Here is a 17,508-nt window from a genome sequence, read left to right as displayed (position 1 = left end):
TTCAGTCAGAGTCTGAGTGGGGAAGCTCTGGAGTGGTACACCCGCCAAGATGCTAGTAAGTGGCATGCATGGGGTGACCTGGCCCAAGATTTTGTTTGGCACTATCAGTAAAATTGTGACATTATCCCAGACTGATCCTCCTTATCTCAAATGGAAAAGAAACCCAAGGAAGGCTTTAGGGAGTTTTGGTTCAGATGGAACGAACAAGTTGCTGGGATCAGTCCTCCGATTGATAGAAAAGATGTTGTCGAGCCTAGCCAACAACAGGATCCAGTGGGCATTCCTGCTAAACTCTTTCAGCCTCAATACCAACCTCATGAATATCCTCGTACTCAAAATAATACTCCATAATGCTACATTCCTCCACAAAATCCCCAAAGTCATACCTCACCTCCCCAGTACTCTATCCACAATGCATCGCCATATGCTCCACACCCACAAAACCTGCAACGTCTTGCACCACCTCCACATATGTCTTACCCACCTCTACAAGCATATCAACCCCCTACCCCAAAGAGGTTCCAACCAAGGCCAGAGTACAAAATGAGAAGGCAGCAGCAAAGAGAAAAGTCTTTCACTCCTATTGGAGAATCATATGCCAGTTTGTTCTAAAGGCTGAGGCAATTGCACATGTTGAAGCCGATTCAGATAAAAATGCCGAAACGCGTTCCAAAGAGTTTTGATTTTTCTCAAAGGTGCGCATTTTGCTCTAATGCCCCGGGGCACAACAGAGAAAAGTGTTGGCATTTGAAAAGAAAAGTCCAGAAGCTTATTGATGCAGGTGACATTACCGTGCAAAATTCAAATACAGCAGATACTAGCCAAGGTCCATTGCCTATTCATAATGAGACGCATATGGTGGGAATGATTTATATGGAAAAGGAATATGAGAACTCTTCTGAATCCCTTGGGGGGCCGCCTACCGCAAAGTTTTCAGCGCTATCTGATGTTCTAAACGTCAATACCACACAAGAGGGGGTGATTGCTTAAACTGTTTATGGAAGGACCTGGTTCTTCAATATGTTCCAACTACTATTGTTGTGGAATAATAAATATAGAAAGTAAAGAACACAAGTATTTTTACGTGGAAAATACCCGACTCAAAAAGTGAAAAAACCACGACCTACTACTCAGTAGGATTTTCCCCAACACTTCACTAAATCACTGAGCCAAAATAGCATTTACAAAACTCTTTGTAAACCTAAGGATTACCTCTAATCCCTTTGTAGCAACCAACCTCTAACTGTTACGACAACTTCAAGTTAACTCTAACTTGAATACTCAAAGTACCTAATACAATTGCTTCTATGAAAGCTGGAAAGGTACAACATTAAACCACCTACTACAATTGAACTAGAATAAGAAAAAACACAATAGAACTGGTTCTTCTATCACGTTCAAGTAGCTTCAGGATTGCACACTTGAATCACACACGAACTGCTTGCAAAAAGATTTGCTATTTTGCTCCCAATTCACGTTTAACTTCTGCATTTTTGTGCAACACCTATAATGTGAGAACATCCTGCAATTTATAGAGTTAGTAGACGAAGAAATAACTAGAGTTCTGATGCAACTCTTCCTTTGTGGAAGAGTTCTAGTTGATTTCAACTTCTAACTCCTTCCCTATCTTCGATAGTGTTCTCTTTGATTAAGGAGTCCTTCTCCTTATCAATTATGCAACCTTTTCGATCAAGAGATATTAAATACACCAAGTTAAGCTTATCTCCTTCACTTGCATCCCACATACTTGAATCTGCCCGTTTTTGTGCACCTGAGGGATGAACCTGGTTCATCCTGAGTTCCTTTGTCAGTATTCAAAACTAACTTTTACTTGGGACAACAAATTCCCCCTTTTTGATGATGACAAACTCTATGCTTTTCATAAGTTTAGGTCCTGTTTCAACTCAGCTCAACATCAACACAATGTTAGAAACATTTTTCCTTTTTATCACTTATCATCAAGGACCAGGTACTTTAAGTTATAAACATCACTTGTTTAAAGCACAACATTTTTCCCCTTTTGGCATCATCGAAAAGTTGCATAAAAATGTGAGATAAACAGATTTTAAAGCTTACTCATGGCCACTAAGGCTACTTCAAATGCAGTCATGAATTATTTTTGATCAAGCTAATAAATTTAACCATCAAAGAAATATAAACAAACAGTTAGAGCAAAAGACAGTGAATTTCATTGATGATTAATAACATTCTACCACAAAGCATAAGAAGAAATAAAAATACTGAAAACATGAGCAAAAGAAACAAAAATTCTGAACTGGGTCACTGGTTAATCTACACTAGGCTAGGAGGCTTAAGGCTGGAAAAAACTAGGTGCTTGGTTTTTAACTTGGAGGAGTTTCAGCACACCTTGAAGAATGCTATCATTCTTCTCTTTTTCTCTTGCCAGTTTAGTTCTGAGAGTATCTCTCTTAGTCTCCATCTCAACCAACCTCTTCTTCAGCCTTTCAATCTCAGCATCCGTAGCCCCACTTTCTTGTACCAAGGCTCTGACCTTGCTATTCACTGGTACCTTTTTGGATGAACTAGGTTCTTTAGGAGTGACATTGACTTCATATCGCAAGCAAGCAGAGTATTAACCCAAAAATGATCCATGCTTGTACTAACATTCCACCTTTTCATAGGTACATTGAAATGTGCAAGCACAGTTGTGAGAATGAAGCCATAGGGAATGGTATGAGTTTTGGTTCCATTGATAACTCTATCAAGAAGCTGGATTATAGCTTTCAGTCACTTTCTTCTACATGTCATGTGAGGGTTTCCTCTACAGATGAACCCGGTTCATCTCCCCAAACAAGCATTGCACATGCGTCTTTGGTTAAACTCACAGGAGTAGGTGAAAAATCAGCCACTCTTGTCCCCTTTCCCCTCACAGTACTCCTAGCACCCTTGCTCTCCTTTTTTTTCTTATTTTATTTTTGCCACCAACTTCTCCAGATTCTATTGTCTCAACACCTGCTATAGATCCTACAAATCTAGTTTCCAAATCTGCAACAACTTTAGAAATTTTCTCAGAAGAAACTTTAGAATCAAAAGATACCTATTCAATTTCGGAAGAACCACTTTCTTCCCCCTGAGTAGCAGACTTAAAAGAATCTAGGTAGTTTAATACGGTCAGGAGTCTTGAACGTAACCAGTTCACTTGTAACGGATAAGTTCACAAGAACTTTGGTATTTGGTAGGCTCTGCTCATGATCCAAATATAGTTATTTCAAATTATGCAGAGTATAGAAAACATACCGTGTTATCTTGATGAACCAGGTTCTTCACTGATAATTCTTTTGTGTAAGTCTAAATTTGCCAAAATAGAGAAAATATCATTAGAGATTAATGAGTCATTTTAACACATGGCACAAGAGTATACTATGAAAAGTATGAGACTGAGCAAGATTTAATCTAACTATACACAATTTACAGACTTTCTAACCAAATATTTTTCTTCAGTTTTTTTCATTTTTTTTCCATTTAACCTTGAGCTGGTCCTTTAGGTGATCTTAATCATCCCTAATTCCAACATGTTCCTCTCAAAGTGATCTCTACTTAAGGTTTTTGTGAAGATGTCAGCAATTTGCTAGTTAGTAGCACAAAACTCTACAGTGATCAAGCCTTTCTCATAGTTGTCCCTCAAAAATGGTATCTAACATCTATGTGCTTAGTTCTCTTATGATGAATCGGATTCTTATGCATACTAGTAGCACTAGTGTTATCACAGAAAATAGGGATGCAACCAACTTCAATACCAAAATCTATCAACTGTTTCTTGATCTACAACAATTGAGCACAATCATGAAGCAACAGCAACATACTCAGCTTCAGCAGTAGATAAGGCCACTGAATTTGCTTTTTAGTAGCCCATGACACAAGACATGAACCAAAGAAGTGTGCCATACCTGAGGTGCTCTTCCTATCCACTAGGAAACCTGCATAATCAGCATCAGCATATCCCACTAGGTTAAAATTACTACCTTTTGGATACCAAGGCAAAGGTCAGTGGTGCCTTTCAAGTATCTCAATATTCTCTTTACATTAGTCAAGTGGGACTCCTTTGGAATTGACTGAAATCGAGCACAAAGACTTACACTGCACACATGTCAGGCCTGCTAGTAGTGAGATATAAAAGAGAACCAATCATTCTCCTATACAACTTCTGATCAACAGATGAACCAGGTTCATCTACATCCAATTTCGTGGATGTTGCAATAGGAGTGTCGATTTCTTTGGATGTTCCTTCCTAGTTTTGTTACTGAGGAATAGGTTTACCTGAGGTTTGAGGATCAGTTCCTCTCTAGTCAGTTCCCCCTGTCATGTTGCCCTGGGTGGAAGGACCTATTCCATCACCTGTTCCTTCCTGTGATGCATATTCAGGATGAACTATGGTTTCACCATTTGAATTTCTTATCAGGCCAATCTCTTCATTATCTTGTTCCTGCCTCTTAGAAAGAATGTTAGTTTTTCAATAAAATAACATATACACTTTTTTCTACACACATAGTTCTTTTACTGTATATCTTATAAGCTTTACTATGTTAAAAGTATCCCAAGAATACTCCCTCATCACTTTTGGGATCACACTTACCTAGGGAGTCTTTGCTATTATTGTTCACAAAGCACTTGTATCTAAATGCCCTAAGATAGGACATATTTAGCTTTCTTCCTTAAAGTGACTCATAGGGAATCTTCTTAACAAGAGGTCTAGTCATGCAACTATTTATGATGCAGCATTAAAACATTCAGCAAACTTAGCATTTTCAAATTCAGTTCCATGACAGACCTAAATGATACAAGTTGATTACCTAGTCGTTTCTGAGTTTTTCTAACAAAAGAAGTAAACATGTCAAATGCTTCATCTTTAGATGTTAAAAACAATGTCCAAGTAAACCTAGAGTAATCATCAACAAGCACCATCACATATCTTTTACCACCCCTACTTAATATTCTCATTGGACCATTGAGATCCATATGGACCAGTTCTATTATTCTGGTGGTGCTTACCATTTTCTTGCTTTTGAAGAGCATCTTACCTGCTTCCCCCTTGCACAAGCCTCACAAACTTTGTCTTCCTTGAACTTGATGTTAGGCAGCCCTATCACCAGGTCCTTGGAGACTAATTTGTTGAGTTGACTCAGACTTGTATGTCCAAGTATCTTGTGCCAAATGAGGGGATCATTCTCCAACATACTTAAGCAAGTGAGTTCATTTTCTGAAAGTGTGGACAAATCTACAATGTATATATTGTTTACTCTTTTTCCCTGCAAAACAATCTTGTCAGTGGTAAGATTAATCACAAAACATTTGGTAGAGGTGAATGCTACCAAGTTACCTCTATCACACAATTGTGATACACTGATTAGATTATACTTTAGGCAATCTATCAAGTAGACATTCTCAATAGAGTGAGAATCAGTCTTACCTACCTTTCCAACCCCAATGATCTCACCTTTCTTCCCATTTCCAAAGGAGACATTACCTCCTTTGAGGTCCTCAATTGAAAGGACCTGGTTCTTGCTTCCTGTCATATGCTTTGAGCAGCCACTATCTATGTATCGTATTTGACTGCTCCCCTTCACTTGGACCCGCAAAACAAACTCAGGGGTTAGTCTTAGCAACCCAAACTAGTTTGGGTCCCTTTCTATAGGCAAAGGGATAAATCAGATTCTTTCTAGCCCACCCAGGCAGCCTATTTTTTTCTTGAATGAAAGTTTTGTTCTTTTGACTGGACTTTTCTTTTGCATTATATTCAGATTTATAGTGACCAGTTTTACCACAGTGTGTGCAAATTATGTTCGCAGGAAGTGTGAGGTACTTGCTTTTGGAATCCCACTTAGGTGTAGGGGTCCCGTAGCCAAGTCCTCGCTTATTGCTACTATGGTGTTCGTGTAGCCATGAAAGTGCATCAGATGACCTATTCCATTTACAGGTTCTGTCTAGCTCGTGCTTCACCTAGTTTAGATCCTCCTTAAGGACTCTTATGTGCTCATCTCTTTTGTATAACTCATTTTTCATTTTTCCTACATTTTCTTCTAAAGTGAGTTGTGTGTGATCAACTTTCTTTTTACCAGTTCCTAATTTCAATTTTAAATTTTCAGATCTAATCTCTAGGACACTGGTGTCAAGTTCAAGAACCTGGTTCTTCAACTTAACATTTTTACTATCACTTTCACTAGCCCTAAATTCTAGATTTTTGCACTTGGCTTTTAAAATCACACACTGCTTAGACAACTGTTCCTTTTCTTTGTTTAGATCCTCAGATTCATCAATGAAATCTAGGAGTAACTCAAATAACCTTTCTTTAGACAAAAATTTAATCTTATCTTTGAGATGAATTATACTTACCTCAGATTTCTCATCGGATTCTCCAATTACCATAAGTGCTTGTTCATCTCCATCTTCACCCTCTAAGTCCTCATCTGAGCTTTCTCCCTAGGCAGCAACCATAGCCTTTGTTGATCCTTTGTTCTTCTTGGGTTGAACCTGTTCCTTCTTCCTGTTCCTTCGTTCAGCTCTTTCCTTCTTCCATTCAATTTCCCATTGAGGGCAGTTTTTGATGTGGTGATCAGTCTTCCCACACTTGTAACACCCCTCATTGGTTTGTTTTTCAGGAACCTTTGGTTTGTTGTAGCTTCCACTTCTAGAAGGACCCTTTCATCTCATTATGTACTTCTTGAAGTCCTTTGTGATCATGGTCATTTCATCCTCCTCTAGATCAGCACCTTTAGTGATTCTGAATGCTAGGCTCCTTTCCTTCTTGGGTGTATCCATCTTCATGGTTTGCCTTCTAAGTTCATAGGCAGTGAGATTTCCAATTAGCTCATCCAACTTAAGAGTGACAATGTTCTTTGATTCCTGAATGACAGTGATTTTGCTTTCCCAAGTGACTAGCAGAACCCTTGTCAAAATTTTCTCAACTTTGTCCTCTTCAATAATAACCCTTCCAAGAGACTTAAGTTCATTTATCAATGTGGTGAGTCTTGTATACATCTCCTGGATGGTTTTCCCTTCCTCCATGGTGAAATTCTCATATTAAGAATATAACAGTGTTCCTCTAGACCTCTTCACTTGAGGTGTTCCTTCATGAGCCACTTGAAAAGTATCCCAAATTTCCTTATCAGTGGTACAACTTTGAATTCTAGTATACTCATCTGGACCAAGTCAACACACAAGCCATTTCTTCGCTTTAGCATTCTTTTCCCATTTGCTCAAGTCCTCAGCATTGTAGTCAGCTCTTGGTTTTGGAACATCTACTCCTTCAGCATTCTTCTTCATGGTAGCCAGGGGACCATCAGTGATAATATCCCATAGCTGATAGTCTTCTCCAATGATGTTATCTATCATCCTATTTTTCCACCAAGAGTAGTAGTGGCCATTAAAGAGTGGAGGCCTATCAGTGGATTGCCCTTCCTAGTTTCCAGGTGGTACACTCATCTTGATCTATTCCTAAGGTGTTAGCCTCTTCAAGGATAACCTGCTCTGATACCAATTGATGTTCTAAACGTCAATACCACACAAGAGGGAGGGGGTGATTTCTGTGGTGACCAATTTTTTGCTTAAACTGTTTGTGGAAGGACCCGGTTCTTCAATGTGTTCCAACTACTACTGTTGTGGAATAATAAATTTAGAAAGTAAAGAACACAAGTATTTTTACGTGAAAAACACCCGGCTCAAAAGGTGAAAAAACCACGACCTACTACTCAATAGGATTTTCCCCAACACTTCACTAAATCACTTAGGCAAAACAGCATTTACAGAACTCTTTGTAAACCTAAGGATTACCTCTAATCCCTTTGTAGCAACCAACCTCTAAGTGTTGTGACAACTTCAAGTTAACTCTAACTTGAATACTTAAAGTACCTAATACAATTGCTTCTATGAAAGCTGGAAACGTACAACTTTTAAACCACTACTATAATTGAACTAGAATAAGAAAAAACACAATAGAACTGGTTCTTCTATCTTGTTCAAGTAGCTTGAGGATTGCACACTTGAATCACACACGAACTGCTTGCAAAAATCCTTGCTATTTTGCTCCCAATTCACGTTTAACTTCTGCGTTTTTGTGCAACACCTGTAATGTGAGAACATTCTACAATTTATAGAGTTAGTAGATGAAGAAATAACTAGAGTTCTGATGCAATTCTTCCTTGGTGGAAGAGTTCTAGTTGATTTTAACTTCTAACTCCTTCCCTATCTTGGATAGTATTCTCTTTGATTAAGGAGTCCTTCTCCTTATCAATTATGCAACCTTTTCGATCAGGAGATATTAAATACACCAAGTTAAGCTTATATCCTTCACGTGCATCCCACATACTCGAATCTGCCCGTGTTTGTGCACATGAGGGATGAACCTGGTTCATCCTGAGTTCCTTTGCCAGTCTTCAAAACTAACCTTTACTTGAGCCAACATTATCAGTCTTGGTTCCAGAGGGTGATCTTAAGAACGAGTTGGCAAAAAGGAACCAAAAGCTATTTTCTAAGGTCAACGTGATGGAGATTTGTGGAGGTTCTAGTAATATTGATGTGGAACTCAGTGGCTAAGATGTCGAGCTTGGTGATTAGAAAGACACTCCTTTCTTAGCTAGCCAAAAAGGAGTTTTGGTGGTTTATTTTGTTGTCATTTCTGTTATCCGGGTTATTTCGGGATTGTAATCCAGATATTGTCTTGTGGCTCAAACCCTTCTTCTTCTTATTTTGTCTAGTTCGTTTAGTTGTAGTAACTCGTCTAGTGTTATTTAGGATTGATCCAGGTTTGTAACCCATGTCTATTTTACTTGTTTTGTTCAAACCTTTTTCACAATCTGTCTAATGCAATCTCCTGTTTTCTGTTAGTTCTAGTCAGTTTTTGTTTAGGTGACTTTTTTTTATAGTTCTTTTCATGCTGAATCTAGTGACATGACGTGCATGCATAATTCTCAACCTAGTCTTGAAAGTTAGTCTAATCATGAAGCAATGACATAATTGTGAATATGGTAAAAGGATGCATTTGAGGAAACAAGTAAACAATCACGCATTCTAAAATAACCTGAAGCTTGAATTGAGTGAAACTAAGGCAGTTAGTCTGGAAAATCAAGAGGTTGATAAGAGAATACAACAAGGAAATGTCTCTCAAGAAGTTTGAGGTAGATCAATCAGTGCTGAAATACATTATTCCATATCAAGATAAGGTTGAGTCAAGTCTTCTTCTAATTGGCAAGGATCATTCATTGGGACAAAGGTATTGCCCGTCGGCATTTTCTGTTTGTGTTGATGTCATCAATAGATACTATGTATGATTTCTTTGCTTATCTTCAATTGCATGCTTGTACCTGGCATCTTTAAGTTTGGTATGATGAAGGCATTTTATTCTGCTACCCAAACACTTTTATCGTTTGCTACCCCTTTTGAGCCTTAACTTATTTTGTTTTATACCCCTCTTTTGGAATCAGAAGTAGAGTTAGGAACTAGAAAAAAAAAGAAGAGAGAAAAGGAAGAAAAAGAAAAGAAAAGAGAAAAAAAGAAGAGAAAAAAAGAAAAAAAAGAAAAAGAAAGAAAAGGAGAAGAAAAACAACAAAATAATCCAACTTTGTCGTTTGAACTACGTTCGACCTGATTCTTGTCACCACAAGATACGTAGGAAGCCTTATGGTTTGGTCGCACCAAAAAAAATATTTCACATTCCCCCGAAGTCAATAGTGGGGTAGATTTTCTTAGAAATCCCATCAAATAAAAAAATCCCCAGACTCCAAGAAACTGGGGCGGAAGTTTTAATTTTGCCAAAAGATCTGATTTCAAAAGTTGTAATTTTGAACTCTTTCATCTTAAATTATTTTGAGCCTTCATGCCACCCTTTCTTTCCATCCCCGTCCGAAAGACTACATTACGGTCCAAAGAAAGACCTTCCGACCAATCTTTGAGGACGCCAAATCAAGTGTGTGGTAAAAGTATGATCTTCTTGCATCATGAGTAATACTTTATTCTCAGCACAAAGAGAGAAAATGATAAAATGAGAGAGTCTTATCGGTGAAAACCCTCATGGGTACCGTAAGGCAACAGTGAGTTGAGAAAAGAGAAAAATGAGAGAGGCTTGATAGTGAAAACCCTTCAAGTCACCACAAGTCAACTGAGGATTGTGGATCAGATGGGACAATTGAAGCGCTGAAACCCAGGTTCACAGCGAAGAGGTACAACGAGAGTTGAATATTAGACTTGCTTGAGAGATTAGGCCACTTAATCCAAAGGTGCATGTCATGGTCATTAGAGTTGGTATCCACATCTGATAAGTTTCTACTTTGTAATTTTCTTGTTAGGTATCATCTCTTTCCATTGTCCCTTATTTTGTTCCTCTTGTTTTGTTTGAGTCCCTTCTTGAGTCTGTTTGGTCAGAACAAGTGAGAAATGACTTCAAAATTTGCTACCAGTTTTCCAACCACACAAAGCCGAGTCTGGCAAGCACATTAAAATGGCATAAGACAGAGGAGAATAGTGTGTGCACTGAGTTGGTGATAATAGATGTTCTTTAGGATTGATGTAAAATGCAAGGGTTTGGTAAATGTCAATTCATGAGAAAAATTCAACAGATAGAGGATATTGGGATCGAATGGAGCATAGGTATTTTCTGTGATAATGGTTGAAAGAAAATAGGTAGTCGATAACAGGAAATGTCTTCCAAGTTGAAATCAAAGTTATCTTGGCAAATGCAGAAGCAGCCGCCTTCAAGGTCAAGGCCACAAACTAACCACCACATTTAAAATCATAGGTTTTCTTTGTTTGAAATAGGAACAAAGGGGTGCAATCAAGTTGGTTCAAAAGCAAGAAGAAAAAAAAAGAGAAAGAAAAAGAAAAAAAAGAAAACAAGAAGAAGAGAAGAGCCGACAAAGGGAAATTTCTCAAATCTTTGCCCTTACCTGTCTTGCTAGTGTACATAAAATGTTGCCATTGCTCTTCACATTTTTCCTCCTAGGATAAAAAGTCCTAGTCTGGTGGATTTTCCTCCCAATCAAAATCTTAGTCTAATGAATCTTTCTCCTAAAATTAAGACCTAGTCTGATGAATTTTCTCCTAGGATCAAAATCTTAGTCTGATGAATTTTTCTCCTAAGATAAAAAAAAGAGGGACCTCGTGTGATGAATTTTCTCCTAGGATCAAAATCTTAGTTTGATAAATTTTTCTCCTAAGATAGAAAACCTAGTCTGTTGAATTTTCTCCTAGGATCAAAATCATAGTCTAATGAATCTTTCTCCTAAGATAAGAAATCTAGTCTGATGAATTTTCTCCTAGGATCAAAATCTTAGTCTGAAGAATCTTTCTCCTAAGATAGAAGCCCTAGTCTGATGAACTTTCTCCTAGGGTAGAAATCTTAGTCTAATGAATCTTTCTCCTAAGATAAGAGACCTAGTATGATGAATTTTCTCTTAGGATCGAAATCTTAGTCTGATGAATTTTTCTCCTAAGATAACAAAAAAAGAGGGGAAAAAAGGACCTAGTCTGATGAACTTTCTCCTAGGATCAAAATCTTAATCTGATGAATTTTTCTCCTAAGATAGAAGACCTAGTCTTATGAATTTTCACCTAGGATCGAAATCTTAGTCTGATGAATTTTTCTCCTAAGATAGAAAACCTAGTCTGATGAATTTTCTCCTAGGATAGGTTTTTAGTTTTATTAAGTTATTAATCTTTAGTTTTTTGGAAATCAGGGGTCCCACCTGGAGAATAGGGTCAGTTTTTACTCTAGTCAAGCTTAGTTTATAGTTTTCCGCAAGCTCAATCTTAAATCTAGGAGACACACTACCTAGTCTGAGTCATTCAGGTTCTATTCTTAGCAGACACACTTGCTAGTCAAATATTCTTGGTTTGATTCACAGGAGAGGAACATCCCAGTCAAGTCTTTGGTTTTACTCTCATCATTGCATCAATAGCATAGGTGATTTACAGTTTTGCTAACAACTCACAAGTCTTTAGTTAGTCTTTTTTATTTTTTGATTTTGATGTAATAATAGGACCGCAGACCGGAACCTCGACAGAACGGCACCTCAATCAGCTCTCCACCTCGGTACACTCCATCACCTCATTCACTTCTGAACTACACGTGACCTGATTCCTTTATAGCAAAGGATATGTAAGCAGCTCAAATACCAGGGCTCAGTCACATTCTCCTTTCTCTTAGTTTTTGGTCTCTCTAAATAAGGGTCGGGTCAAAAAACCTGTCTTGTCATTCTTTGTCTGAAAATACTTCGTATTTCCAGTCAAAGAGGGGCAGCTGTAGACATGTGATTTTTGACCCTCCCCAAGATTTTACATATTTTAGCATTTAAATACTTAGTTTAGGTCTAATATAGTTATTTCAACTAATTTTGACTCTTTTACATTATTTTTATCACAAAATTGAAAAATATAAAAAATAGTTCCATATTTCTCTATTTAATTCACGCATTAGGTATTTTATAAGGATATATTACTTCGAACCTAATTTATTTTAATGTAATATTTGAAAATACCAAAAATAGTTTCATATTTTATATATAATTTAGTTTAATTAATTAGATTAATTTTTGCATTATGTAGTATATTTATCTTATATTAAAAGGAACTTAAATAAGATTTGGACATTTATTTTTAGCCAAATGTTAAAGACCAAATTTGAAGCCTAACCTCCCTTACCTTTCACTAACCCAAAGCCGATACCCTCTAACTTAAAAATACACACAAGACTCCAAAAATCAGGAGAGGAGCGCCGTTTTCAGAGCTTGGCAGGTCCTCCCCCCCGGATCTTCGTCTTCCTCATCATACCCCACCACAAAACGACCCATCGAGTTTCTTCAATGAAAGACATACATCAATCCGCCTCTCCACCCATCGTCCACCCTCTTCATCATGACAACAACCAGCCCGACCTTCACCTCGTCTCCCTCATCTTATTGCTGCGATGAACTCGTAGGAAAAACACACCCCTGAACCCTAGTCTTCATCTTCCTCATCTTCCATCTTCAACCACCAACAACCAACACAACCACCAGCCACCTCTCAAACCCGTCAAAAATCTTAACTCTATTGTCAAAACTTGTCGGAGATCCCCTTCATCTCTCACCCTTGACGCTACCCGGCGGGCTCGCCGGAAAATGAACCAACAGCCATGTGACGCCCTGCAATATTACGTCGATATTATGTCCCAAAATATTATATTACCATGATGCTACGCTTCGCAATATTAATTTATGGCGATGTTGCACCCTGTAGTATTGTACGTTGAATTTGTCGTAAGGAAATTGACATTAGTTCAAGGAAAATGATTATTTGGAGATTATAAGGATTATACTATTTCAAATAAATGATGAGTAAATTCGTGATGGTGCGAGGGAAGCAAGTCAAAGAAAAATGAATTTTCGTCCAAGTTTGGCATTTTGGGGTAAAATACGGCCCGAGCTAAAATACCCGATATTTATGGACTAGTACCATGCAAGGTACCATATGACCATGGTAGTATAATATATAAAGTATTTTAAAAATAAATAGAATTTTAAGTAATTTGTGGTAATTTTTAAATAATGTAGGTAGTTGGTTAATTACCGGGTAACGAAACATTACCCAGTTGACTAATAAGTGGGTAAAGATTACTAATATTTACCCACTCTCCACGTGGCACAAAGCTACCAAATTAAGAAATGACTCATAACAATTTTAAATAGGTGTCTAAATCCTATCTCATTGTAGGAACTTGAAATATGATATATCATTAGGGAATCTGAAATAAGATAGAACCAAATTAATATCAAAATCATTCAAGGCTAGAAACAGAAGTTTCAAAACCAAGAAACATGGAACAAGTTTTATGTTTAATCCATTCTTTAAGTTCAAGAATGTTTCCGTCCACACTTAAAAGGACCAGAACGTTTTCCTCTCAAAATCTAAGGAAACAAAAATATGTTATTTCGTTCAAAAACTTTAGGTACCAGAAAAAACAAATTTCGTCCATGATTCTTTAAGGAGCAGAGGAAAATTTTGTTCAATCAACGAGGGTTTTCCAATGAAATATCATACGGAGTTTTTCCTATTCCGAGTATGTTAAGGCTATCCCTTCTTTCTTTTGGCATGATCCATACGATATGAACAAAACATGCAAATGCACAAATTCCATAAGTGATTCTACTCATAGAAGTAATAGAAATATCTATGTTCTTTTAATTCCCATGTGTCATAATATTTTATCATCTGTTCATGGGTCTCAGAAAAATACGAAAGTTGAAAAGATGTTACTTTATGATATTGCTCAAGAGGCAAAGTGGTCTTATGACCTTCCGAATAATTTTATTGACGTACTTTTCATGCATTGCATTCATATACATTGACCCATGACCAGATGGAGTTATATACATATATATATATGTAAATATATGTATATGGGATATGGGAAACGGTTACGGCGTTATATACGCACCACCACCTGATCAGCTGGTATATAATGATGATGTTGCACACAGTGGCCGAAATATGATTCAAACGACATTATATACGCATATATATGTAAATATGATTCAAATGGTATTATATATGCGTATATATGTATATGGAATATGGGAAAGATTATGGCATTATATACGCACCACCACCTGATTAGTTGGTATACGATGATGATTTTGCCCACAGTGGCCGATATGACAGAGCTGTCACACCTCCTTTTCCGCACCCGTGAGTGTACAAGGGAGTTTTTCCAATTAAAGGACAATCGAAACGGGATTTGTTTATTTATTTCAGAGTCGCCACTTGGGAGATTTAGGGTGTCCCAAGTCACCAATTTTAATCCCGAATCGAGGAAAATAATGACTCCATATTACAGTCTGTGTACCAGAAATCTGGATAAGGAATTCTGTTAACCCGGGAGAAAGTGTTAGGCATTCCCGAGTTCCGTGGTTCTAGCACGGTTGCTCAACTGTTATATTTGTCTTGATTATCTGATTTTATACAAATATGAACTTATGTGCCAATTTTATCTTTTAACCGCTTTCATAATAATTATTATTTTTTACAAGGAATTGCAATGTCGTGAAAACATACCTCGAATCACGTTACATCAATGTACACGTGATTGTTGACATATCTCGACTCGGTTGAGATTTGGATTTGGGTCACATAAATGTGCACCCGAGTTAAGGAAAATAAATTATTAAAGGCGCGCTTAAAGCGACTAGCGTATTGTTATTTTGGGGAAAAGCCATGAAATTCGCTAAACGGCATGTCCCGAATTCTAAGTATTTTTTATATATATACATTTAGAGGGCCCCGCACTTTGTACATCTTTGTTTGTCGAGGCTCGTCTCATTCCTTATGAAAAGAATTTGCAACGTCATGGAAATGCATCTCAGACCACGCCACAATCAATGTACCCGTGGTTAGAGACACATTTCGATTCCGTTGAGATTTGGATTTGGGTCACATAAATGTGCACCCGAGTTTATGGAGATAACATTATTAAGTACGCGCTTAAGGAGACTATCGCGTTATTATTCTGGGAGGGCCGTGAGATTTGCTAAACGACCCATCCTGGAAACTGAATGCTTCGATAATATACATTTAACGAGGGCCCCGCAGCTTGTGCGTTTTTATTTATTTTTGTCGAGGCTCGTCTCGTTCTCATTTTAAAAGGATATCCTATAGCAACTACGTTTCTTGTCGCGTTTGTCTCTACTAATTGAAAACAGTAGATAGTCCTAATTAATTACATGCTTGCAAGTTATCTATAACAGAATTCAGAATGCTTAAAAAATCAGAAACGAGGCTCCGTGCACAGTCAGCCGAACAAGTAATCACGGGCCCAAATCCAACCCATGCGTGATGGGCCAGACCTGGGCCATGGTTTGTTCGATGCAGGCCTGCTTGGTTCGTTTCAACCTGGGCTCGACCTTCGCGAGGTTGAGATTGCAAGCTATGTGTTCTTTGGCTTAAAACATGGTTTACCAGTTATATGAAACAGTTTATCGGAAAGGAAAGAACTTAACTAGTAGAGTACGATTTTCATGCTTGGCCTACATTAAAGGACACACTACAAAGTTAAACTAAGTCTGAGATACAACTTATTACATTGGGAATATTTTTACCTATCAACATACGTATATAAACTATCGTTCAGCTTAATCTACATTGATATACACTGGGCATACAGGCTACTTCTATTGTCAACACAGGAAGGAAAATTATTACACAGTACATGATATCTAATGTAATAAACTATGTATGAAAGTCAACTTCAAGTCTTTTTCTGTTTGTATTCATGCTCAATGTTCCAATTACATTTGATAGTGCATTGGTTGTGTACCTGGTATAGAGGACAAAGAAGAAAGGAATGATCAGCTGGGCAGTATGCAGTAAACACAGCAACAGCAGATACACAGCAACAACACAGCAACAAACCAACAATCACAAGTGTTTTCCACAGTCCACAGACAACCAGCAACAATTTCCAGAACAAAGAAAACCAGCAGATGGTCGAGCACCAAACAAGTAATCCCAGAAAGAGTAATGAAACAAACAGAAGTAACAGAGTGTTCTATGCAGCAACACCAGCAGTCCAACAATCACAAGCAGCTCAATCAGTGCAAACAACAGAACTTGGCCAAGACAGCTTGACCAATACGAACCCTTATGTAGCTTTCAGACAGTGTTTGATTACAGTACTTACTAGAAATTTCCTTATGTTTTCAGTTTTCTTTAAACTCACAAGACCTCTCTTAAGACTCAAATTTCCAGCCCCTCTTTAAGTTCTGAAATGGCCTATTTATAAGCCAAACGACCCAGTGCAGCTAAGCTGCCTGGATCCTCCCACTTGCAGACTGCCCATACTCTTTAAACCCATGCTTAAGCATCTTTTGATGCCAGCCATTTTGTTCCCCACGCCTGGCTTTTTCTTTAATCAAAGGTTATGGGTTTATTTAAGTATTCTTTTTAAACCCCATACTCTTGTGTCTTGTTCCCCATTGGTATTAGTTTAATCCCAAATTAGTACCCTACTTGTCAGCTCATTTAAACTAAGCCCTTTTTTTTCTTTTCAAACCCCAGACTACCCCTGTTAAACCCTGCTTATTACTGCCCTGCCCATTGCATCATCAGGGCATTCTGAACTCATGAAAGTTCAAATTCAGGACTGCCCTCGACTGAACCTTTTCAGTCATTTTTGCAATGCAAACAAACTTATTTCAGACGATGCCGGGCATTCAGTCAGTGACAAGGTTCAATTAGTCATGTGAAATTATTAGCTCATTTGATCCATTAGTTATAGAAAACTAATCGACGAGGTTTATCGAGTCGACTATACTAAATACAACAGGTAATAATCAATCGTTCACATAAACAATACGTACAGGGACCCAAAGGGCATCAGACAACTTTTGTTCAATTATTGGGAACCTATATGAATTATTTATGCGACGACTAATCTAATCGAACATCTATATCACAGAATACGTTCAAAACATACACAGAAGACAATCGACCAAATAAAAGGTCTTTACAAGGACAGAAGAAATTAAG

Source organism: Nicotiana tabacum, chromosome 11 (genome assembly GCF_000715075.1).
Source record: "Nicotiana tabacum cultivar K326 chromosome 11, ASM71507v2, whole genome shotgun sequence".
Classification (NCBI taxonomy): Eukaryota; Viridiplantae; Streptophyta; class Magnoliopsida; order Solanales; family Solanaceae; genus Nicotiana; species Nicotiana tabacum.
This window is presented reverse-complemented; position numbering follows the sequence as displayed.